Source organism: Saccopteryx bilineata, chromosome 4, assembly GCF_036850765.1.
Source record: "Saccopteryx bilineata isolate mSacBil1 chromosome 4, mSacBil1_pri_phased_curated, whole genome shotgun sequence".
Classification (NCBI taxonomy): domain Eukaryota; kingdom Metazoa; phylum Chordata; class Mammalia; order Chiroptera; family Emballonuridae; genus Saccopteryx; species Saccopteryx bilineata.
This window is the reverse complement of record NC_089493.1, coordinates 167110342-167135139: the sequence shown is the minus strand read 5'-3', so window position 1 is coordinate 167135139 and position 24798 is coordinate 167110342. Positions and strand designations below refer to the sequence as shown.

Sequence of the window (24798 nt, the reverse complement as noted above, 5' to 3'; positions counted from 1 at the left end):
TCCTATGCCCAGGGGTCCATCTGTACCCCTAGATCTCCAAGCTTCCCTCCTGCAGCCTCTCTGCTCATGGTCTCTGATTAAACCCCTATGTTTGCTCCCGCCCCCGCCCCCACCCCCTGCAATCCAGAATTCAGCCAAGCCCCCCCTCCGCACAGCCTTCGACAGCCCAGGCCGCACTGTTCTCTCCCCTCCTGACCACCCACTGCACATATTGACTGAATCGTGCTTTCAGCGTTTGCTTCCACCTAGGCTGGCATTTGATTAGGTTCTGGCACACGTTCTCATTGCACTTGCCTGTCAGATCTCCCCAAATTGACTTTAATAATAATAATCACAATGCTCCTTCACATCTGGGAACACACTGAGTACTACTCATACAAAGGGCTTCCATTTCTTTTATTTCTATCTCCACAACTACCCCAGAAAGTAGAAAAGGGGGATGTAAAATCCTCCCTTTTCTACAAATAAGACAACCAAGGCTCTGATAGGTTCACAGCACAAACTCCTCCACCCCAACTCACTCCCCTTTCTCTGGTTCAGCCGTGGACACCACTATCCAGATGCCCACGCCATCCTTTACCTCATCTTTTCTCTCACAACAGACATCTGCAGATGATGCCTAGGTCTCTCTCCAGACCACTCACTGCTCTCCAGCTCTTCTGCTTTGGCCCATGTGAGCTGGTCATCAGCCCTCTCCAGAAGGACTGCAAAGATCACCTCCCTTCACCTCCACGATTCCTCGCCCCACCCTGTTCATTCTGTACACTGCATCAGAGCTGTCTTTCTATGATGCATACTCATTCATTCAACAAATAGTCATTGAGAGCCTACTGTGTGCCATGCATTGTTTTAGATGCTGGGTGTACAGCAACAAACAAAACAAAGCCCTTGCCCTCATGCAGTTTATATTCCAGTGGGAAGATGGAGGATCAGTAAGAAATATCAAATAAATATAGAGCCTCTAGAGAGTGATGACTGTCATGGAAAGAAAAACAGCTGAGGAAGGAAACAAGTTGTGCTCAGGTGGGAGAGAGGCTTGCATTTTATAAGATAGGGAGGGCAGCCCTCACTGAGCAGACCTCTGAAGGAAGTGAGGGAGTGAGCTTCGCCGACACCTGGGCTTGTTCTAGGCAGATGGAACAGCCAGTTCAAAATCCTCAGTTGGGACTGTGCTTGGCAACCCCATGTCTGAGGATGTACACAGAGACCTGCAAGGCTGGAGGAGTGGAAGAAAAGGAAGAGATTTCACGGGAGGCCTCGCTTGTAGGGTTTGCAGGCCATTTTAAAGACTTTGGCTTTGACTCTGTGAGACCTAGAGACATTGGAGGGTTTGAACAGAAGAGTGACACGATTTGATTTACATTCTAACAGGGTTCCTCTAGCTGCTTCACGGAGGATAGACTGGGCGTCAACGGTAGAATAAGGGGGACCACTGCGGCACTGCTGATGGCTTGGGCCAAGGTGGTAGCTGTGGCAGTGGTAGAAAGTGGTCAGGAGCTGATTGATTTATGAAGGTAGGCTGACGATATTTGCTAATGAATGGGATGTGGAGTGTCAAAGAGAGGAGTCAGGAATGACGCCAAGAATGACTGCAAATTTGATCTTGTCACTCCACTAGTTCCCCATTGCTCTTACGTTTGTCCAAACCCCTTAACATTATAAGGTCCTTCATAATCTGAACCCCTACACACCTCCCTATGCTGTGATCTAATCTTCAGCAACAGTAAATAATAGTACTGTTTAACAGTTATTAAATGTTGACCTTCTGCCAGGTCTGGGCTAAACCCTGCACAGAAGTCACCTCATTCATTCTCTGCAACAATTTAAGGAAAGGGGTGCTATTATTAATCCCTTCTTATGAACATACCCATTTTGCAGAAGAGGAAACTGAGGCACAGAGAGATTAAATAACTTGGCCAAGGTCACACAGCTGGTAATCAGCAGAGCCAGGATTTGAATCTAGGCATCCAATTCCAAAGCTGTTTCTTTAACTACCACAGGAGATTAAATTTCAGTTCTATTCCACCATAAACTCATTCTCTTAAACTCAGTGCCTACGTAGAGGCAGTTCCATGTGCCTAAAACATTCTCCCTCTCATTTCTCACACACTCCTTCTCCCTGCACACCTTTGTCTGGCTAAATTGCCTTCTTCTGGGAAGCCAGTTAGGGTGAGGTACCCCTGCACTGAGCAACCACAGTTGTCTATGCCTGTTGTGTTTCTGCCTACCCTGTCACCTAAGGGCCGGTTTGGGGACCTGCTCTTTCCTACTAGACATGAGTTCTCTATGTACAGAGGCCAGGTATACCTGTCTCCCAGCTGTATTTACAAAGCAGAGGACAGTGCCCAGTCCTAGGCACCTAGGCATTCAGTAATTATCTGTAGATAGATAGAATGGTACCAAGCTCAAATGCAGACACTCCACCTCCAAGTACAATGTCCTTTGTATCCACTCGCTAAAAAATGCCTACATCTGTGCCTCACACTTCACCTTCTCACAGCCCCTACATCACTACCTTTATAGATGATAACAGCTAGCATTTACTGAGTGCTTACTTTGTGCCAGGCACAGTACCAAGCACTTTACACACACTATTCCATTTAATCCTCCCAATGTGTGTATGACATAAACATGCTCATTACCTCCATTTTACAGGTGAGGAAACTGGCTCTCAGAGGTTAAGTCAATTCTCCAGGATCGAAATGCAGTACTGGGATGCTACACAAATAGTTGCTGAATTGAATTGATGATGTCAGCATTAACCTGTGCCTGCTTACTCCGTGTCTACGACTCTCAGCACAAGGCCTGGCACAGAGTGGACACTGGCTCAGCCAGTGAGCAGATCCAATCCGATCCGAAGTCCAGCAGAGAGGACCGCCTCACTCCTCTCCCCCAGGGCTTCCCGCGCTCCTCATTAATCTCCTACCTCACACCCTTAATAAAAGCCCTGAGCTGACGATAGAAGGGTGTGATTTCCTCGGGAGACCAGCAGCATTTACATGGAGCATTCAGACAGAAACAGAATTCTTCCGCGAGGGCATAGGCTTCAGAAGACAGCTATGAATGGAGAGTTTTTGTTGAAGAGGAGGGGGAGGTGTCAAGGGACCGGGAGAGATCCTTTATTTATTTATATATTTTTCCCTCGGAGCCTTCACCTTTCATTTAAACAGCCTCCCGATTTAGGTGCAATCAAACATTCGTTAGAAAAAAAGCAAGGTACACATAAAAACACTAACAACACCCAAATACACACACACACACACACACACACACTAAAAACACTAACACCCAAACACACACACACACACACACCCGCAATAATCAATCTGCGAAATCAAAACGGTCCTTCAGGCTAGAAAAATAGGCTGTGTTCCTCCGCACTGTGCTTCCCGCCCCCTGGTGACAGTACCTCTGTCCCCTGTTTCCTGTGTGCCTGGCCGGTTCCGTAGCTAACTACCCTGAAGCTATGACCCTAGAATCTGGCACTTGCGTGTGGCAGGGTGTGCGGAGCATCCGTTGTCCCCCCTCCCCAACCCCGCCGCAGCCAGCTAGCCTGACGTGACAGGGTCCTTCCAGGCCCTGCAATCCCTGCCCAGGCAGGCTTGCCCATGGTCTGAAGCACACACCGAGTTCCAACTCTCATCTGTTCACACATCCTGACTCGAGGCTCAGAACTTGGCCCGGGGGTCGTCTGCACAAGGCAATGGGGCATTTCCCCAAAGTCCAGTGGATGGAGGAATGTGGGATGGAAGGCAAATGTCCAGGACATCTGTCCTCCTCGCCTCAATCACGACGGGCTTCCCGGAGGAAGGGATGGCGACTGAACAGGGAATGGGGACGAGAAAGTGGCTCGACAGATGGATAGTGGGAGGCTCTTCCGAGCAATATGGGGCTGCGTGGGTGGAAGGAGTCGCGACTGGGCGAGGGGGAGGGGACACAGGGCTGCAGAGATAGTCCTGGGAGCTGACACGCGAGCTAAGTGGGGGTGGGCTTATGAACAGATCTTAGCGGGAAGGAGGTAAGACCCCAAAGGTGGGAAACCAGGGAGTGGGGGAGGCCTTGGAGGCGCTCACTCCTGAGCCTGCAGAGGATGCAGCACTCTGAGCGCCTTGCACAAGGGCGCCCCCTGATGGCGCCTCACAAGTCAGTCATGGTTACCATTTTCTTTTCCAAACAGTTTGACAAAATCCTTGATCTAGCGCTTCCTGGGAGCCAGGCGCTTGGCCCAGTCCTCCTTTGGAGGATACTACTGTGCCCATTTTTCAGCAAAGGGAATGGAGACCCAGCGAGATCATAGAGTTCGACGTGCATAGCAAGAGCCAGGATTCCAACCATGCATTAATTCACTCAGTGGTTAAGAAGTCCCTTCTGTGTGCTGGGACACTGTAGTACACTGCACTGACAGGTCCCTGGCCTTGTGGGTCTTATAGTCTAGGTGAGAAGACAGCACACAAATAAACAAATAAATGAGCAAAATCATTTCAGTGCTGTGGATGAAATAAACCAGTGTGTGGAGCTAGGCAGCAACTGTGCTCTCAGCTTCCCCCCAACCTTCCTCCCCTTCACTGCTCCCCAGGGACTGGGATTTGTCAGCCTTGGCTTCAAGGCAGGCAGCAAAGAAAAGTGGCTCTGGGGGTGAAACTAAGGTGTGTGAGTGGGGTGCAGATTCCCAAGGCCAGGAACTGCTCCCATCCCTGGCACCTTCTCACATGTACCCAACCCAAACACCTGCAACCCAGACTTTCCCATTGTGGCCAACCAGCTGAATTATTTCCTCATCTCAACCGGATGAGTTTTTAATCTGTCTTTATACAGAAGCCTGGCTGCCTGCACGGGGATTATTACTGAGTTCTCTGCACATTGATCCTGCCTCTCCTGGCTGTTCCAACCAAGTGAGGCTCTGAAATGGAGGTGGGAGAGGTCTGGGAGGAATTAGGGGAGCCCCGGTGCTGGCTGTGCGCAGGGCCCTGAAATATTCAGGCATCAGATGCTCGGTATTTCAGGGGCACTGCCCTGCAAGGTGGGGGTGCAGCCAGAGTGTTGGGGTGGGGGTAGGAAGGGGCAAAGCTCACCATTTGAGCTTGGGAGGCAGGGCTGCTCTACCTAGCAGTACCAGGTCCCTGTCTGCTCAAGCAACTTTGCACTCCAACGGGAAGAGATGAAAGGAGGCAGGAGAGGCTGAGATGGCCTGGGACAGGGACCAAAGGTCAGGATGGGAGGCCAGGAGAAGAGGGTTCTGGTAAACAGCTCTGCTGTACACAATCTGTGTGCCCTTGGGCAATTAATTACTTTGCCTCTTCTCTTCTGTGCAATGGAGGCAGTCTGAGGATATTTTATGAGGTGGTGTATGCACCTGGGCCTCACACAGTGAGCACTCAATGTCAGCTGTTGTTTTTAATATCACTATTTGTAAATGGGAGTAGAAGTACTGGCTCTGCTTCCCAGACAGTTCTCTTGTGAAATGCAAGGGACAGAAGTGCCAAACCCATGTGAGGACTATTGTTGATGCACAGTCAGCTCACTGATGCTAATAAAGGTGCGAGGAGGCGTGAGGCAGACACCCATATTCAGTCACTCCTGTGTTGGGTCAGTGACACACTCAGCCTGACAGCTGCTTAGACATGCAGCCTAAATACACCCTCCCCTACCTGCACACCTGGCCTAGTAGCAAGGCATGTGGGACAAAAGCACCCACATGACTTTTCATCTGCCCTTGTGCCAATGGATACCTGAGACTGGCTTTTCAAGCACTCAGATCTGAGCAGCTAGTTCATTGCCTGGGACAAGCCCCAAAAGCCCTCCATGGCCTGGTGTGTTTTCTGTTCCCACCTTGTCACTACCTTCTCCTGCTCCTTGTACGCGGAGCTCCATGCAGCTCCTACAGAATGCTGGGCCCTTCTGGCCTTAGCACATGGGACACTTTTCCCTTCAAACTTTAACCCCTTGGGGACAGAGACTTGGTCTATTGGTTCATCAAAAGTGGGTGATCAGTAAATATTTGTCGCATTGAATTAAATTGAACCCACCCCCATCCCAGCTGACTAATTCTGGCCTCAGCTCAAACCTCACTTCTCAGGAAAAGCCCTCTCGCTGCGGAGGATGGGAAGAGCCTTTAGTTTCACCTCCTGAAGTCTCCTGCACTTCCCTGGGAAATGGGTGTATTTGAAGTCTGCCTCCTTTGCTAGACAGAACTCCACAGGCCAAGGACAGCTCTCTCATTTACTGCTTCATCTTCAGTTACTCACATGTAGTTGGTGCTCAGGAAATACTGTGAACGAGTGAATGAATGGATAGGTGGCACTGGGTCTCCACCCTCCCATCTAGTCCTTCCCACTGACTCTTCTTCCCCATCTGCAGAGGAATGACTTCTGATGTCTCTGACAGAGTCTTTGCTCTCCAATCCCTCTTCCTTCTAACTCCTTCCTCCATGCCATCCACTCCCAGGCCACACGCTGGCTCCTGGGTCACCCCACTGGCTGGGTACTGTCAGCTTCCACTGCCCCTCCCTGATAAAGAACAGGACCTGCTCTGAGCTCCTGAGGGCAGGCCTGTCCCTGGGCACCCTGGGTCTACCTCCCTTCCCCCTTCCAAAGAACACAGCTCTGGATGTGCAGACACTGAGACTGGACACCTCTCTGCCTCGCCAGCCAGCCAGGCCCAGCAAATGCCGAGTCATTGCCGGCTGCTGATGCCTGTCTCCAGCTCCTCCAGCTCCTCCAGCCGGAGGAGCTGCCAGGAGCAAACCCAGCAGAGCTGCCCCTGGCAGCATCTGAAGCCCTTCACAACTGAACCCAAGGAGTTTCTGTTCCCTTTCTGCAGGGGCAGATGGAAGCCCTAGAACCAGCATGGGCCCCGGTGGAACTACCAGTGCTGTCCCGTCTCTGTGCCACCTTCCCAAACTCCCATTGCCAAGGGCCTCTGGGACATGCTGACAGCCCAGCCTCAGTTTCTCCATGGGGCCCTTCCTATTAAAGAAGCTACCAAGGGAATACTGTATTTGCAGAGCTGCACCAAAGCTCAGTGCCTGTGAATGCTGACTGATAATTAAGCCCCTACAAACTGCCTGTAGATAAACATAATCCCTTGCATTTATACAGCCCTGAACACATTTCAAAGCTTTTTCACATATATTATCTCATATGATCTCCCGTAATAATCCTATTGGGTAGTTGCTAGGAAGGGAATTAATGTCCTTAGTTTGTAGAGGAGAAAACCACGATTCAGAGAGGGAAGAATCTTATCTGAGGTCACACAGCTTGTGGCAGACCAAAAGTGGACCCAGGACAGAAGTTCCATGGCTCTTAATCATCCCTTTGCCCAGGGTCCTGGAGTAGCCTATATAACACAACCCCCCTCAGCTCTTCTGCTCTTCCACCCATTCCAACAGCAACAAGTAGTTGTCAAGTACACACACACACACACACACAACTTGAGTTATGTATCCCATTCAATCCCAATACAGTTTTATGATATTGACAATATCTATTATTAGTCCCCATATTACAGATGAGGTGACCAAAGCTCAGAGATGTTAAGTAATCTGCCTGGGGCCACACAGGCTATTTGAGTCCAAGACAAAATTCCTGTTTGTTTGAATAATTTGACTTTAACCCCTATCTTTAAGCTCTCTCTGGCTTAATTGAGACTCCTTCTTAAACCCCATACTTCTTCCTTGGAGTCTAGGATTATTAGAGTTTCTCTCTTTTTCATTCATTCACACATTCATTTGGCAAAAATTCACTAAGGCCTTCCTTCATGCCTGACATGAGGAATTAGCACAGTGGACAGTGGCCCAATCTCCTGCTCTAAAGTAGCTAGTCCAGACTGAGGAAACCTCAGAGGGCTTCCTGGAGGAATGAGCATCCAAGATTAATCTTGAGAGATGAGTGGGAGGGGCAGACAGCAGTGAAATGTAGAGGGAAAATGTTATAAACACAAAGAACCAAAGAGGGCAGCACCTGTTCAGGGACCCCATAAATGAGAGAGTTTGGCTGGAGGAGTGAGGAGAGGTGAGGCTTGTGTTGTGTTGGAGAGGGGCATGTGGCAGGGTAGTGACCTGCCAGATCTGTGTTAAGGATGCTGTGGAGGCTGTGTGGAGGGTGGAGCTGGTACTGGGGACACTCCAGCACAAGATCTTTCTCAGTCGATTCTTGTTCTAGACCCTTGGAGTCAGCCTTGTGGGCTGTGAAGATGTGGGCCGGCCACCTTCCAGGGCACTCCTGGTTGAGTGTAGGGGAGACTTTGGAGGCTGGGGGTGGGGAGGGGGGAGTAGTTTGTGGGTGGGGTAAGACATGAAAGCCCAATCCTCTTTCCAGTAGTCAGTGAGGTACTCATCTGAGTGCAGGCAGAAGGTAGAACATTCTAGACAATGGGAACAGCATCTGCAAAGGTGCAGCAGCAAAAGAGAACAAGACTAGCGGTGGAGCTAGAGTTAAATATGGCTGAAGCCAGGGTCTGGGCTGGGTGGAGTCATTACTGTGCAGTAGGAATGAACTCAGGTTTCAATAGGGAAGAGTCCAGGGGCTCTGCAGATGGCCTCCCAGGTTCAAATCCCAGCTCCTATTAGTTATGTGTCCTTGAGAAAATGACTTAATTTCTCTAGTTTTCAGTTTTCTTATCTGTAAAATGATGTTGTTGTGAGGATTATGCAGTACACTTAGCATATTATAAGCACTCAATAAATGCAACCTATATTATCATCACTAGCATTATATATTATCATTATTAACAGTTCCACAATGGGAGATCTAAAATGGAGTACCATGTCATAAGAAAGGAATCTCACTTTAAAAAGTAAAAACAAGTTAGAACGTGTGCTTATCTGTAATCTCCACATTCACAGATGTGTGAGAAATTTCATCTGCAACTATTTTCTCAGGGTGTTATCCCTCCCAAATCAAATGACGTTGCTGGATGTTGGCTGTTGATAGGAATATTACAGGAAGTGACTGAGCCTTATAGCTTGGAGCTGGTGCAGAGGAGGGGAGGGTGTCCTCTCCTAGTCCCTGGAGAAGTGACAACCCCCAAGATGGGATGGTGGGGGGCACTTTGGGGATTGAGAGTGGCTCTACTTGCCCCAGTTAAGATGAGTGTTAGAATTAACAAAATTTGCCTGACCTGTGGTGGCTCAGTGGATAGAGCTCAAACCTAGAATGTTGATGTCATTGGTTCAAAACCCTGGGCTTGCCCAGTCAAGGCACATGTGAGAAGCAACTACTTCCTGCTCTTCCCCCTTCTCTCTCTCTCCTCTCTCTAAAATCAATAAATAGAATATGTAAAAAAAAGAAGAAAAAGGAACTTCAAATCAGCCAAATTTTTCTGGAGTGAATGCCATGAGCAGAGTCTGGGACACAGCCCCTGCCTCTGGAAGTTTATAATTTTCTAGAGTTATGAATTGATCTTTTAGAATCTGAATTCTTTAACCTTGGGGGATTAAAATTTTCAGGTGTTAACCATGAGATGCATAGTTCCATGACGGTGAGACAAGCAAACAAGGACCCTGACACAGTCTTGCCTGGTTGGAATCCGACCCCTGTCTCTGTAACTGGGGGCTGTAGACAAGCCACTTCTCTGGGGGTTGGTTTCTCCGCCTATGCAACTGCACTGATCTTTTACCTTAGCCAGAGGCTGTGTTAAGATTCAAGAAAATAATGCATTCAGAGTGCTTGACACAGGGCCTGGCACATGATCAGAGCTCAGAAACTAGTAATGGTCACTGCTGATAATGAGAGGCTTCTCCTTCTGGGAAGCTTGGTAACCAGTCTCACAGCTCCAGGTGGGCTGCCCATGGAGAGTGGCGAGAGGCAGGGGCTTGGGGACAACACATGTCTCATCAACCAGACACTGCAACCTTAGGCAATAGTATGTAAGGGTCCAGTCCCAGAAAGACCACTGTGCCCATGAGGGTACAAGAACCTCTTACTGCAACATGAGGACAAGTTGGGCCTTGGCCTCAGTGTGAGAAAAGGAGGGGAGCTCATATCTGCCACAGGGCTGCCTAGACAAGGCGCCCTGCCCAGCGCACAGGGGTGCGAAGCGAGGGGCAGGCTGAGGTCTGTGCTGGGGGAGCCAGTGTGCGACCTTGGAGGCAGGGAGCAAGGCCAGTCATTCTCCAGGCCTCTGAAACCCAGAAATGTGAAGTTTTAAAAATCAGCACACACACAAAGAAATGGTTTTTTGCAGCTGTTTTGGCATTTGGGGAGTCATTTACCAACTTCGAGTTCAACTTAATGAAGTTGGGGGTAGGCAGCTTCCATGGGAGTTCTGCTTCCTAGCAATCTGTAGCCGCCCAGCCGGCAAAGCGGGCTGAGCGGGTGCTCGGCAGGGAGCATTACCAGTAACACGTTGTGTATTTGTCATCAGAATGGAGCCCCCGGGCACAGGGGTACTACCCAAGGCCACTCAATGGTGTATTTGTCATGTGGCCACTGACACAATCAATTGACCCCCTTACACACCGGTGTTTATTAGCCATTGTATAAATATTTCACCCCTCCCCAGCTGACACATAATCTCTTCTTTGCTGCCTCTGACAAATGAACATTTCTCTGTAGACTCTTAAATGAGTATGTGTCACAGCTATGTCACTGATTAATTTTTTTTACCACCACGAACAACGATGCATAGAAATGTAACTTATATTCATTTCCCGGCTTGAGCCCAGCTGTCTAAAATATTCCACCAGCAGCCACGACTGACAGACAGCTATCCCAGCACTTGGGCATGCTGACATGTGGTTGTGTGAGTGCCAGCTTGTTAATTACGGGCTTTCTCTTCCGGCCTGGCTGCCGAGTAACCAGCCACAAGGACTTTAATCACTGCTGGGGCTGGGAAGGGCCTGTTTCCGAGGGCTCTAGCAGCCGCCTCCCCAACCCAGCCTAACCACACACATTTTTTCCCTCTAAGCATTAGCCACCTTTTCCTTTGGGCCTTGGTTTGGGAATACCCCTGAAGTTACCCCAGTAACACTCACTGCCACCTTAAACTCTTCGCCCACTGATCTGTGAGGTCTCAAGGGTAGGGACTGGATCGTACGTGCTAAGCACAGGGTGGATGCTCCAGAAATACTTGCTGACATTAAATTAGCTAAGGTGCAATTATTAAACAATACACAAACCACTTGACAAGTGTGTTGTTCATTTCATTTCTTCAGTGAATATTCTTGGAGCCCCTACTCTGCAGGCCTATAGAGGGAAAGGTGACCATCACTTAGAGTGACTGTTGCTTAGACTGGTGTGGGAAGTTGGCCGTTGGAGCCTTCGGAAGCTAGCCCCTCCTGGGTGCCCAGTGACTAAGGTTCTTGTGGCTGGTTTTTTGGAAGCTAGGCCAAAACAAAGTTTAGTCTCTAATGGTGGAGGACTAAAGGCTCTCAGGGTAGGCATTATTTATACCCTAGTTTGCAGCTGAGGAAACTGAAAGACAGTTCTTGCCATTGACGTTAGGTTAAGAGCCTGTGTCACCTGACCCGAGAGCCCACACACCTAACCATTCTCTGTCCACCACCCCGCCCCACACTCCCTGCCCTGGCTTGCCTCAGTTTCTCCTCCACTACTGCTCACCTCTCCCATCCTTTCCTTTCTTCTCCTTCACTTTCCTATTCCTGGCAGATTCTCGAGTCACCTTGGCTTCAGCGCCAAGTCAGCATCCCTGCCCCCACCCTGACCAGTCCATCTGCTGCTTCCCCTTCCCCATCCACCCACCCACTGGCACAGCACTGAGCCTTCAGCAGGTGTCTAGGCTGCCTCCCCCACCTTCGACCTCCATGCACCTGTGTCCCTTCCCTGATGCCATATAACCGCTGGCTGGGAGCCAAGTGCACAATACCTAGAGATAGCTTCAGTAACTAGCTCACAACAGCTCTGTCGTTGCCCACAGGCCCTCAAGGGACTGACCCGAGACGTAGAGATCCCTCCCACTCACAGCCAGGGAATGGATACTCCCTGATGCCATGTCCATGGAGTCGAACAGAACCATTTAAACCACTGATGTATGTGGTAAGCTAGAGAGCCTAGAATGGGACTCAGTCTGAATTCGTCTCCCTCAGTGTGTCCTAGGGCAAGTCACTCACTTTCTGCTTGTCTTGTACATTGGAGGTGGTAACACCTATTTCACAGGGTTGATGTGTGAGTGAAAGAACTTGTGTGGAGCCTGACTGGTCATGGCACAGTGGGTAAAGTGTTGGCCTAGAGCGCTGAGGTCCCCAGTTCAAAACCCCGGTTGCTGGCTTTAGCGTGAGACCATTGACATGATCTCAAGGTTGCTTCCTTGAGCCCAGAGGTCACTGGTTTGAAGTCCAAGGTCGCTGGTTTGAGCAAGGGGTCACTGGCTTGGCTTGAGCCAACCCCCTCCCCCACATCAATGCATGTATGAGAAGCAATCAATGAACAACTAAAGCAACTATGAGTTATTTCTTTTTTTTTTAAATTTTTTATTTTATTTAATTTATTCATTTTTAGAGAGGAGAGAGAGAGGGAGAGAGAGAGATAGAGAGGGAGAGAGAGAGGAGGGGGAGGAGCTGGAAGCATCAACTCCCATATGTGCCTTGACCAGGCAAGCCCAGGGTTTCGAACCGGCGACCTCAGCATTTCCAGGTCGACGCTTTATCCACTGCGCCACCACAGGTCAGGCATGAGTTGATATTTCTCTCCTCCCTCTCCCTCTTCCCCCCCCTAAAATAAAATAAAAGTATAAAAATTGAGAAACGAGCTCATGTGGAGCAGCACCCAGCATGGCGCCTCGCACATAGTAGGTGCACAGTACATGGCAGTTTTTCATTCTCATCTTGGCTATTTCTCTCCCAGACAGAGAAGAAAAGCTGGTAGAACCTGTCCCCTGAGACACATGCAAGTACCTGGTGCTATCCCAGCCCACACTGACCTAGGACGTAGCCCTCTGTGACCCCATGCACCAAGTGGCCCTGCCTTCTCTCCTTCCCTCCTGACCCCAGTCGTGTGAGAGGAGGGGTGGCTCCAGGAAATGAGATGAAACTGCTGGGGGTGGAGCTGCCTGGAGGATCTGCTCTCGCCTTTAATGAGCATCATCCAAAACGACAACCACGTATGAAATATCGGCTCATGCCTCACTGAATAAAGTACATGTTTAAGTGCATTATCTCAATGAAAAGTCACAAAACCCCTGAGTTAGGTATGACTGAATTCAATCTACTGGTAAAGAAACTGAAACCCAAAGAGGTTCAGGAAACTACAAAAGGTCACGGAGCCAGGACTTACTTGAACTTGGGTCTACCACCTTCCCAATTAAGGGCTCGTAGCTACCACCATGTGTCACCTTCCTGAGACCTCAATCCCCATTCTACTCACCAAGCTCCTGGGTGTCCTCCAGGGAGCAGGCACCACTAGCTCTATGATGTCATCGAGGGCCTGCACTATGATGTCAAGGCCCCGGGGGGCCTTGCTTCACCTGTAGGGATTTAGTGGAATTGAGGGCAAGGTCAGAGGAAGGAGAAGCCCAAGTGACACAGAGTTGGGTCAGGGCCAGGATGACAGCCTGGGGAGAAGGCTGATGCAAGAAAGGGGCCCACACACTGGCCCTTTAGTTGGAGACTTGGGCGCGCCATCCCCCATACATTTCCTTATTCAAAATGGAGCACGGAGCTCCGGAAATCAGGACAAAAGCACCACCCACAGCTCTGGATGACTCAGATTCCACCTCCCACAGCCTCCTCCTGTGTGTGTTTCTGAATGTGTGTACCCAAGCATGCGCCCCATCAGTCCATGAGGCTGTCAGCTGCACATGCGTGTGCACACATACATGCACAGGGATGAGTCCACATGTGCACATGCCCGAGCTCTGATCATCTGCACACCTGTTTCCAAGCCCAGACCCTCAGAATATGATGGCCATCAGGGTCAATGGTCATCATCATGTAAATAGCCGACACGCTTCCTATGTTCAAAGGCACCATGGTAAGCACTTTACATGCTATATCATGTGGAATCTTTACAAAGTGCTGGGCCTTTCGAGGTGAGCACTATCATTCCCATTCTGCTAATGATGAAGCAAGGTTCAGAGAAATTAAACTGCTTTTCCAAGGCCACACAGCCAGGAAATGGTATAATGCTCAGATGCCAAAGTCTGTGCCCATTAAGATGTGCCTCCCTCCTTGCCCCCTCTAGGCAATCAGGAAAGAAGACCCCAAGGGTTCCTTGGAACCAGAAACCAGCCAGGGTCCCTGAAGGAAAGGGGCCTAGAAGCCAGTCTTGGAGGAAAGGAGGCAAATAGCAGATAGATGCCTAAGCAGGAGGAGGCAGGGCATTTGTCTCTCAGAACAGGTGTCAGAGAAGCTGTGACAGCCACTTAGAACCACAGTGGCAAGCTTCCTTTACATGGCGATTTGCATATATTTGCATGTATTTGCATCACCAAGTCAGTAGAATCGGCCTTAATAGTCCCTGCCTTTGAAGACTGGAAGTGACAGGGAGGGTCTGGGGAATTCTGGAAGGGAATGGAGGGAAGAGGCAGTGCTGTGGAGACATTCGGAGGTGCTGGGAACTGCTAAGTGGCAGTTTCCAGGGGAAAGCAGGAAGCTTCTCCCTCATGTATCCATCCATCAGGGCAGCAGAAAAGGCAGCGGGGGATTCAGAAATCAGGAGGGCAGAGGACGGTTTGGGCCCTGGGTCAGTGGGAAGCACTCCAGAGGAAGGTCCAGTCCCAGGTCCTGGGAAGGCTGGCTGGAGGAGAGGGAGGGTCCTGCACTGCGTCTCCTCGCTGGGGGGCCGCCTACTTGGCCTCCGGAGCTCAGTGGCTCAGTATTGGGGCGCCATCTAGTGGACACACTCGGGAAAGCGTCTTCTTTCTGCCTGTTCTGACACAGCCTCTGGCTGCTTGCACAAAACCGGTGTCTACTGTACTTCACCTCTGCGGAGGAATCACGTGGGGAAAACTGGTCGTACAGGCCGCAGTCTGAGTGGGCCTGGGGATTACGATTTTCTAGAAGATCACTAGCAAGGAGCTTCCCATGGAGATCAGGACAGGATAAAATGGGCTAATACAGCTGAGTGACGAAGAGCTTAGGCTTTAAAGTCAGAAAAACATGGCTGTGCTAGTTACTGACAGTGTGACTTTGACCAGTAAATTTCTGAATCAAGTTCCTCATCTGCAAAATGGGGGTGATAATATTTACTTGTGAGAATGAAAAGAGATAATATATGTTGAGAGCTCATTAATAAGGTCAGGACTAGAGAAGGGCAAGTGAGGTGCCTGGGCTGCAAAATTGAAGGGGTTGGGGCTTGCACAGCACAGAGACCCTAACATTGGTGTCCCGGGATCCTCATTCATTTCACCCTAGTCCTGGCCCTGCTTATCAGCACATGGCCTGGCACACACGGGGCACTGATGATGTTATCATATAGTTACTGCTGTGAGGATGCCAAGGCCTAAGGAAGGTGGCACCCTACCCCAGCTCCCATCTGGCCTGGTCTGAAGGTCAGAGTGGTGAGGAGCCACTTCACAGTCACTCAGGAATAGACAGGAAGTCACAGGCAGAACTTTTGTGGCTTCTCAGATTCCTTGTGACCAACTGATAGACAAGGAAGAGACTCAGGCCTGGTTCACAGATGATCAGTGTGATATGTTGTTAAAGTGAACTGCTGTCACATTACAGCTCTTGGTGTGATCCTAAAGGACAGTAGTGAAGGGAAGTCCCATCCAGTGTGCAAAACTTTGAACAGTATGCTTGGTAATCAGCTTTGTCCAGAAGTAGAGGTGGCCTGAGGTATAGATATTCCCTGATTTCTGGGAAGCAGTGAATGTCTTGGCTGGTTGGTCAGGAGCCTAGAAGGAACAAAAAGGAGAGAGGAAGGGAGGTGGACATACTTCTGGGAGTGGGAACCGAGTGTGTAAACTTCCAGGTCTCAAATAAACACTGCAGAGCATCCACTGCTAGGAAGCTCCCAGCCAGGCAGCTAGAATGACCCATTGGTGAGTGCATCTCTTCTGGTTCCTCCGCAAATGCCTGCAAAATAGCCCTTGAACAGAGTGACCATGGTGCCAGGGAGGGAGGTGATGCAAGGGCCCAACAGCATGGGCTCCCCCTCATCAAGGCCGAGCTCGGTCTACCACTCTGAGGGCTCAACCTGCCTATAGCAAGACCTATGCTGAACCCTTAATGTGGCTCTCTTCCTTAGAAGACCGGTTGGTCCTCTGGTGGCAGGTGGACTATACTGAACCCCTCCCTTCTACTCTGGAGGGGACAGTGTGTGCTTGGGATTTGGGGTTGTCTTCCTTGTCCAATGTGCCTCCATAAAGAAAGGACAATAAGGGAATCATCTAAGACTTTTACCTTCAGCTCTTACATTTATGTCTTTAGTCTGCTTTGACTTAATATTTATATACGGCATAAGGTAATAATAGGATGGTTATTAACCGACTCCTTGGTCATGCTCAGTTGTACCTCACCACCCAGAAGCAGTCGGCGGAGCACTGGGCAGCCTGTTGAATTCTCAGAAGATGCCGCAGGAGCATGACAGCTGTGGGTTTGGGCCTTGAACGTGGTATTTGTTTTGAATTAGCACTGTGTGCCCTATACCTCAACACTACAGGAATCAATGTAGAAGTGCAAGTGGCCCATCTCACTCTCAGATTTGCACAATTTTTGCTCCGTGTTCCCAAATTTTTAGACCCTTCCAGTTAGAACTACTAGGTCGGAGGGAGAGAGAACTTACACCAGGGCACACAGTAATATTCCTACTAGCCACCTAGCCACCTCTTCATGCCAGTGGGCCAATAGCAAAAAAGGGCATGACTATGGCCCTGGCCGGTTGGCTCAGCGGTGGAGCGTCGGCCTGGAGTGCGGGGGACCCGGGTTCGATTCCCGGCCAGGGCACATGGGAGATGCGCCCATTTGCTTCTCCACCCCCCCCTCCTTCCTCTCTGTCTCTCTCTTCCCCTCCCGCAGCCAAGGCTCCATTGGAGCAAAGATGGCCCGGGCGCTGGGGATGGCTCCTTGGCCTCTGCCCCAGGCGCTGGAGTGGCTCTGGTCACGGCAGAGTGACACCTTGGAGGGGCAGAGCATAGCCCCCTGGTGGGCGGAGCGTCGCCCCTGGTGGGAGTGCCGGGTGGATCCCGGTCGGGCGCATGCGGGAGTCTGTCTGACAGTCTCTGCCCATTTCCAGCTTCAGAAGGGTGCAAAAAAAAAAGGGGGGGGCATGACTATAGTGGTCAAGGTCATTGATCCTGATTGCCATGAGGAACCAGGGTTGTAGATGCATGTACATATAATGAAGTCAGTGAGGGGGATGTCTGGACCCAGCCAGGGAATCACTGGGCATTTCTTAGAACCCAATGTAATTGACAATTACCCAGGAATGATTGACAACAGACAATCTCAACAATGACAACCCTGAAAGGGCAGGCAACACAAGGGTAAGAACCTTCGGGGATGAAAGTCTCTATGGTCCCATCAGGCAAATAGCCCAGATCTGCAAAGGGCTAGCTAGCTGAAGAGAGGGGAAGGAGGAAGATACTATCAATTATGGACTCAGGGCCAGCTGCAGCAGTGGAGACTGTGGCTTCCTGAACACTCTTGTCTTTATCTTCCTGAGGTCACATCTAGCTCTATCTAGAAAAGGACTTGTTTACAGTGGATTGTCCTTTCTTTTTTTAAAAAAAAAATGATGACAATTTTGTTCTCATAAAAAAAATGGAGGACTCATGCTGTAGTATAGAAGTCAAATCTAATGAGAGTGTGTAAGAGGCATAAGAAATGGACTGTACTGGCCCTGGCCGGTTGGCTCAGCAGTAGAGCGTTGGCCTGGCGTGCGGGGGACCTGGGTTCAATTCCCGGCCAGGGCACACAGGAGAAGTGCCCATTTGCTTCTCCACCCCTCCCCCCCTTCCTCTCTGTCTCTCTCTTCCCGTCCCGCAGCCAAGGCTCCATTGGAGCAAAGATGGCCCGGGCGCTGGGGATGGCTCCTTGGCCTCTGCCCCAGGCGCTAGAGTGGCTCTGGTCGCGGCAGAGCGACGCCCGGGAGGGGCAGAGCGTCGCCCCCTGGTGGGCAGAGCGTTGCCCCTGGTGGGCGTGCCGGGTGGATCCCGGTCAGGCGCATGCGGGAGTCTCTCTGACTGTCTCTCCCGGTTTCCAGCTTCAGAAAAATACAAAAAAAAAAAAAAAAAAAAAAAAAAAAGAGGCCCTGGCCAGTTGGCTCAGCGGTAGAGCATCAGCCTAGCGTGTGGAGGACCTGGGTTCGATTCCCGGCCAGGGCACACAGGAGAAGCGCCCATTTGCTTCTCCACCCCTCCACCACGCTTTCCTCTGTCTCTCTCTTCCCCTCCCGCAGCCAAGGCTCCATTGGAGCAAGGATGGCCCGGACGCTGGGGATGGCTCTGTGGCCTCTGCCTCAGGCGCTAGAGTGGCTCTGGTCGCAACCTGGCGACGCCCAGGATGGGCAGAGCATCGCCCCCTGGTGGGCAGAGCATCGCCCCTGGTGGGCGTGCCGGGTGGATCCCGGTCGGGCGCATGCGGGAGTCTGTCTGACTGTCTCTCCCTGTTTCCAGCTTCAGAAAAATGGAAAAGAAAAAAAAAAAGAAAGAAATGTACTGTACTGAGTGAGACACAAACCTTCTCAAATGTCTTGACTACCTCCTTTCTCTCCTGGATGTTGACCTTCCTCTCTCAGACTAGATGAAAGACCACATACTGTGCAATGTGGAATCTGGTTTCCAAGAGCCACCAAGGGCTGGATAACAAAACCCAAGAAGAGCTTGGAGTGAATCTTTACCCTTGAGGGGAGGTTGTGGGTAAGAGCTCTGGGCTAGTTCAGGTGGTGTGCTGCCTCCTCACAGCCTTCAGGAGAAGTCCCGCCATATAAGCCCACACTTTGGCTGGAGAGGTGCAGTCTCTCTGTGGCCCTCGGAAAGTGCAGTCAGGACAGTAAGGCACTGCTCCACCTGCCCTATGTCTTCCCTGCCCATCTTTCCCTTTCCTTACCCTCAGCGCCCTGGGCTTTCACTGCAACCTTGACCACAAGAGGATCTAAAGTGGATCTGGCTTACAGGAACTAAGACAAGGGGTTTCTGAGAGCTATCTCACCCTGTGTGTCTCACATTGTGGTCACTGCTGGAGCCTGAATCTGACCATGTCAGCACTGCTGCTGATGTCAAAGAAATAGGCCTCTATTTCTTTGATTGGGGCAGAAAACAACCAAGTATTTTCCAGATGGGGCACCAAGAGGGTCACCATATGAGAGATAAAGGATGAGAGGGAAGACAGAGGCAGAAAGGGAGAGGAGTACAGAGGGTAAAGTTAAGTCTCACCCTGGCTGAATAGCTCAGTTGGTTAGAGCATCATCCTGAGGCACAACGGTTGCAGGTTTGATACCCAGTCAGGGCACATACAGGAATAGATCAATGTTCTGTTTATCTGTTTCTCTCCCTTCCCCTCTCTAAAAAATTAATAAACAAAAATTAAGACTCCACTTCAGGGGCGGGTCCTGACTAAGTAATGATGGCGTGAGAGATACACTTGATCTCTATCCTTGAAATTTCAACAAATTGAACAGCTGTAACTCAGTGAAGGAACCACAGTTGGGCTCGCAGGCCTGCCTGAAAGATCTGTGTACCAAATCAACTAAAGGTGCAAAGGGTAAATAACGTGGGGCAGAAGATAAGAACCACTTGTGGTCTGGCTCCAGAGAGGGGAGAACCCCTGAGTGACTGGGTCTTCTGCTGGGAGGGGCAGATATTAGGGTGGGGGAATTTGGAGAGATACTGAACCAAAAAGGCAGGGCATGGGGTCAGCACCAGTGTCCCCATGGTCTGCTACAGCCTGCACTCAGAGACACAAAAATACAAAGTGTGGCCCGCCAGCCACCCAGATCCTGCCTCCCTCCCCTCACAGGTATAGAGAGTGGCAGTGACTTACCCCACAGCTTACTCTAGAGCCACTGTCTCCCCTGAAGAAAAGAGCTTGTTCTGCCTCTGGTACTGGGGTCTGTTGAGCTACAGGAAAAAGCACCCAGAGGCCTGAGGTCACCATTGCTTAAGCCATCAACTTCACTGCATGACCCACCCATCATCATGACTGAGCCCTGCCTTTATCATTGCGACAGCAGCTTTTCAGCAGAGTTCAGCCTGGGATTTTATAGTGCTAAAACTTATAGTCCCACATCCCTACTAGAAAAAGATAGAAAAACTATCTCTCTTTTGAAAGTGCTTTTTTCCTGTTTCTTGAGTTTTAAGGGGGAATATTTTTGTCTTCTAATTTTTTGTTTTTCTTTACATTTTTTGTTGTTTTGTTTGTTTTTGATTATTTTTGGAGGAGTTTTTGTCCTTTTGTGGTTTTTCTCTTTATTTATTTATTTTTAGTGAGAGGAGGGGAGGCAGAGACAGACTCCCACATGCACCCCTACCAGGGTTCACCCAGAAATCCCACTAGGGGGCGATGCTCTGCCTATCTGAGGCCCTTGCTCCATTGCAACCAGAGCCATTTTTTAGAGCCTGAGGCAGAGACCATGGAGCCATCCTCAGTGCCTGGGGCCAACTCACTCCAATTGAGCATTGGCTGCAAGAAAGAGGAGGAGAGAGAGAGGGAGAGAGAGAGAGAGAAGTGGGGGGGGGGGTGAAGAAGCAGATGGATGCTTCTCCTGTGTGCCCTGACCAGAAATCAAACCCAGCACATCCATATGCCTGGCCGACACTCTACCACTGAGCCAATCAGCCAAGGCCTATTTTTTATTTTTAAATTTATTTTTTATTTTTTGTTGTTTTTTGCTTGATTTCTTAACAATACCACTCTCAAATACCCTCAAGGTAGGGAAAAAATGAATACCATGGCTACACAAGAAAGAGATGCAGTTCAGAAAGAAAATGAAAACACTCCAGAAAGTGCTGGACCAGTGGTGGCACAGTGGATAAAGCACCAACCTGGAATGCTGCGGTTGCCAGTTTGAAACCCTAGGCTTGCCTGGTCAAGGTACAGATGGAAAGCAAGTACAAGTTGAGGCTTCCTGCTCCTCCCCACCTTCTCTCTCTAAAATGAATAAATAAAATATTTTAAATTTTTTTCTGGCCCTATCTGGCTGGTTTAGTAGTAGAGTATTGGCCTGGCATGTGGATGTCCCAGGTTTGATTCCTGGTCAGGGCACACAGGAGAAGTTACCATCTGCTTCTCTACCCCTCTCCCTCTCCCTTCCCACCCCCCTCTCTCTTCCTCTCCTGCAGCCATGGGTTTTGTTGGAGCAAGTTGACCCCAGGTGCTGAAGAAGACTCCATGACCTCACCTCAGATGGTAAAGTAGCTTGGTTGCCGAGCAATAGAGCAATGGCCCCAGATGAGCAGAGCATTGTCCCACAGGGGGCTTGCCAGGTGGATCCCAGTCAGGGTGCATGCGAGAGTCTGTCTCTCTGCCTCCCTGCTTCTCATTTAAGGAAAAAAAATTTTTTTTCATAAAGCAATTTTAATCACATGGAAACCCTGGTGTTAAATGATAGAGAGAATTCAAAATTGAAGTTCTGAAAATACTCAACGAGATACGAGAAAACACTGACAGGCAACTTAATGAGCTGAGAAAATAAAACAAGTATGTCACCAAAGAGATTAAAACTTTAAAAATAGAGATAAATAAATCAATACATGAACTGAAAACTGAGCTAGCAAGTTTAGCTAATACAACAGGCCAGACAGAGGAGAGAATCAGTGACATCAAAGACAGGCACCTAGAGATGATACAGAGGGAAGAAGAGAGAGGCTCAAGAATTTTTTTTTTCAGAAACAGAGAGTCAGAGAGAGGGATAGATAGAGACAGACAGGAACAGAGAGATGAGAAGCATCAATCATCAGTTTTTCGTTGCAACACCTTAGTTGTTCATTGATTGCTTTCTCATATGTGCCTTGACCATGGGGCTACATCAGACTGAGTAACCCCTTGCTCGAGCCAGCAACCTTGGGTTCAAGCTGGTGAGCTTTGCTCAAAACAGATGAATCGTGCTCAAGCTGGCGACCTTGGAGTCTCAAACCTGGGTCCTCCGCATCCTAGTCCGACGCTTTATCCACTGCACCACTGTCTGGTCAGGCTGAGACTCAAGAATTTTTAAAAATGAGAGAGCTCTACAAGAATTGTCTTACTCTATCAGAAAGAGAATATAAGAATAATGGGTATTTCAGAAGAAGCAGAGAGAGAAGGGAATGGAAAGCCTATTTAAACAACTAATTGATGAGAACTTCCCAAGCCTATGGAAAGAGTTAGATCCTCGAATCCAAGAAGCAAACAGAATGCCTAGTTGCCTCAACCAAAACAGGCCTTCTCCAAGGCACATTGTATAAAACTGTCAAAAATCAATGACAAAGAAAGAATTCTCAAGGCAGCTAGGGAAAATAATAATTTAACATATAAAGGAGAGCCCATCAGGTTTTCATCAAACTTTTTAGTAGAAACTCTACAAACCAGAAGAGAGTCAACCTAAACATTCAAAATACTGAAAAAGAGGAATTACCAGCCAAGAATACTATATCCATCAAAGTTATCCTTCAAATATGAAGGAGAAATAAAAACTTTTCTCGACATACAGAAGCTGAGGGAATTTATCACCAGAAATTCCCTACTGCAGGAAATACAAAAGGAGGCTATTCTACCAAATACAAAGAGCAAAACTAGAAGTAAAAACTTCAACAAGGTTACAAATAAACAAGGATAATCTATGACAACAAAAACATAAAAGGGGAGTGGATAAAGGTCTGAAATACCAAAGGAGGATGGAGTGCAGAAGCACTGGTAAGACAGATGACTCATATATGAAACTTTATTTCTCAATAACCTAACAGTAACCACCCACAAATATTCCAAAACTGAAATACATAACTTAAAAAAAGAGAAAATAGAGGAAAGAAGCACGGAATAACACCAAAAACAACTGACAGAAACACAAAAGAAAAGAACCAAAGGAGACACAGAGCTAACAGAAAACAAAACATAAAATGACTATAGAAAACCCTTGTGTTAATAATTATCCTAAATGTAAACAAACCGAACTCACCAATAAAGAGGTACAGAGTAGCAGATGGGATCAAAAGCAAAACCCAACCATATGCTGCCTTCAGGAGAACATCTAAGCTGCAGGGACAAAAGTAGATTCAATGTAAAAGATTGGAAAGTGATTCTCCAAGCAAATAATACCCAAAGAAAAGCAGGTGTAGCCATATTATATATGACAATACTGACTTCAAGACAACAAAGGTAACAAAAATGGACATTTCATAATGGTAAAGAGGACACTATTTCAAGAAGACATAACACTTCTTTTTTGGGGGGAATTGCTTATTTTTCTTTTTACTTCTGTCAATTTAAAAAATATTTTATTTAGCCTGACCAGGCGGTGGCACAGTGGATAAAGCATCAGACTGGGATGCAGAAAGACCCAGGTTCGAGACCCCGAGGTCACCAGTTTGAGTGCAGGCTCATCTGGTTTGAGCAAAAGCTCACCAGCCTGGCTTGAGCTAGGGGTTACTCCTTCTGCTTAAGGCCCACGGTCAAGGCACATATGAGAAAGCAATCAATGAATAACTAAGGTGTCGCAACGAAAAACTGATGATTGATGCTTCTCATCTCTCTCTCTGTTCCTGTCTGTCTGTCCCTATCTATCCCTCTCTCTGACTCTCTCTGTCTCTGTAAAAAATAAATAAATAAATAAAATTTTAAAAAAATGAAAAATTTTATTTAGACAATTAAATTTAAAAGGGTGACATTGATCAATAAGAGTATATAGGTTACAGGTACACATTTCTATAGCATTTGAACTGTTGATTATGTTGCATACCCATCACTCAAAGTCAAATCATTTTCTATCACCATATATTTGTCCCTCGTTCCCCCATCTCCCCACCCTCTCCCCCACAAACACTTTTTAATATATATGCACCAAATCAGGGGCCACCAAAATATATAAGACACCTACTAACACAACAAAAGAGAGAAATAGACAAAAACACAGTCATATTTGAAGATCTCAATCCACCATTGACAGCTTTAAATAGATCATCCAAACAAAAAAAATCAATATAAAAATATTGGCCTTAAATGACACATTAGACCAAATGGATATACTAGACATTTATAAGACATTTCATCCAAGAACATCAGATTATACATTCTTTTCCAGTATTCATGGAACATTTTCAAGGATAGGCCATATGTTGGGCCACAAAACTAACCTCAACAAATTTAAGATTTAAATTATACCAAGCATATTCTCTGACCATATGCTTTGAAATTAGAATTCAACTGCAAAAAAGGAAGTAAAGAAACCCACAAAAATGTGGAAATTAAACAACATACTTTTAAAAAATGATTAGGTAAAAAGAAGAAATAAAAGCAGAGATCGGCCCTGGCTGGTTGGCTCAGTGGTAGAGCGTCGGCCTGGCATGCAGGAGTCCCAGGTTCGATTCCCGGCCAGGGCACACAGGAGAGGTGCTCATCTGCTTCTCCACCCCTCCCCCATTCCTTCCTCTCTGTCTCTTCCCCTCCCACAGCCGAGGCTCCATTGGAACAAAGTTTGCCCGGGCACTGAGGAGGGCTCTGTGGCCTCTGCCTCAGGCGCTAGAATGACTCTGGTCACGGCAGAGCAACGCCCCAGATGGGCAGAGCATTGCCCCCTGGTGGTCATGCCGGGTGGATCCCGGTTGGGCGCATGCGGGAGTCTGTCTGACTGCCTCCCAGTTTCCAACTTCAGAAAAACACACACACAAAAAAAGCAGAGATAAAAAGATATATACAGACAAACAAGAATGACATATAAAAACTTCCGGGATGCAGCAAAAGCAGTAATAAGAGGGACATTTATATCATTA

General features: G+C 48.5%; 1 pseudogene; it reads left to right on the top strand.

The window, feature by feature from the left end:
• The window catches only part of LOC136334016 (MARCKS-related protein-like), a 31139-nt pseudogene extending 24350 nt beyond the window's left edge, over positions 1-6789 (top strand).
• Positions 6790-24798: the final 18009 nt, after the last annotated feature.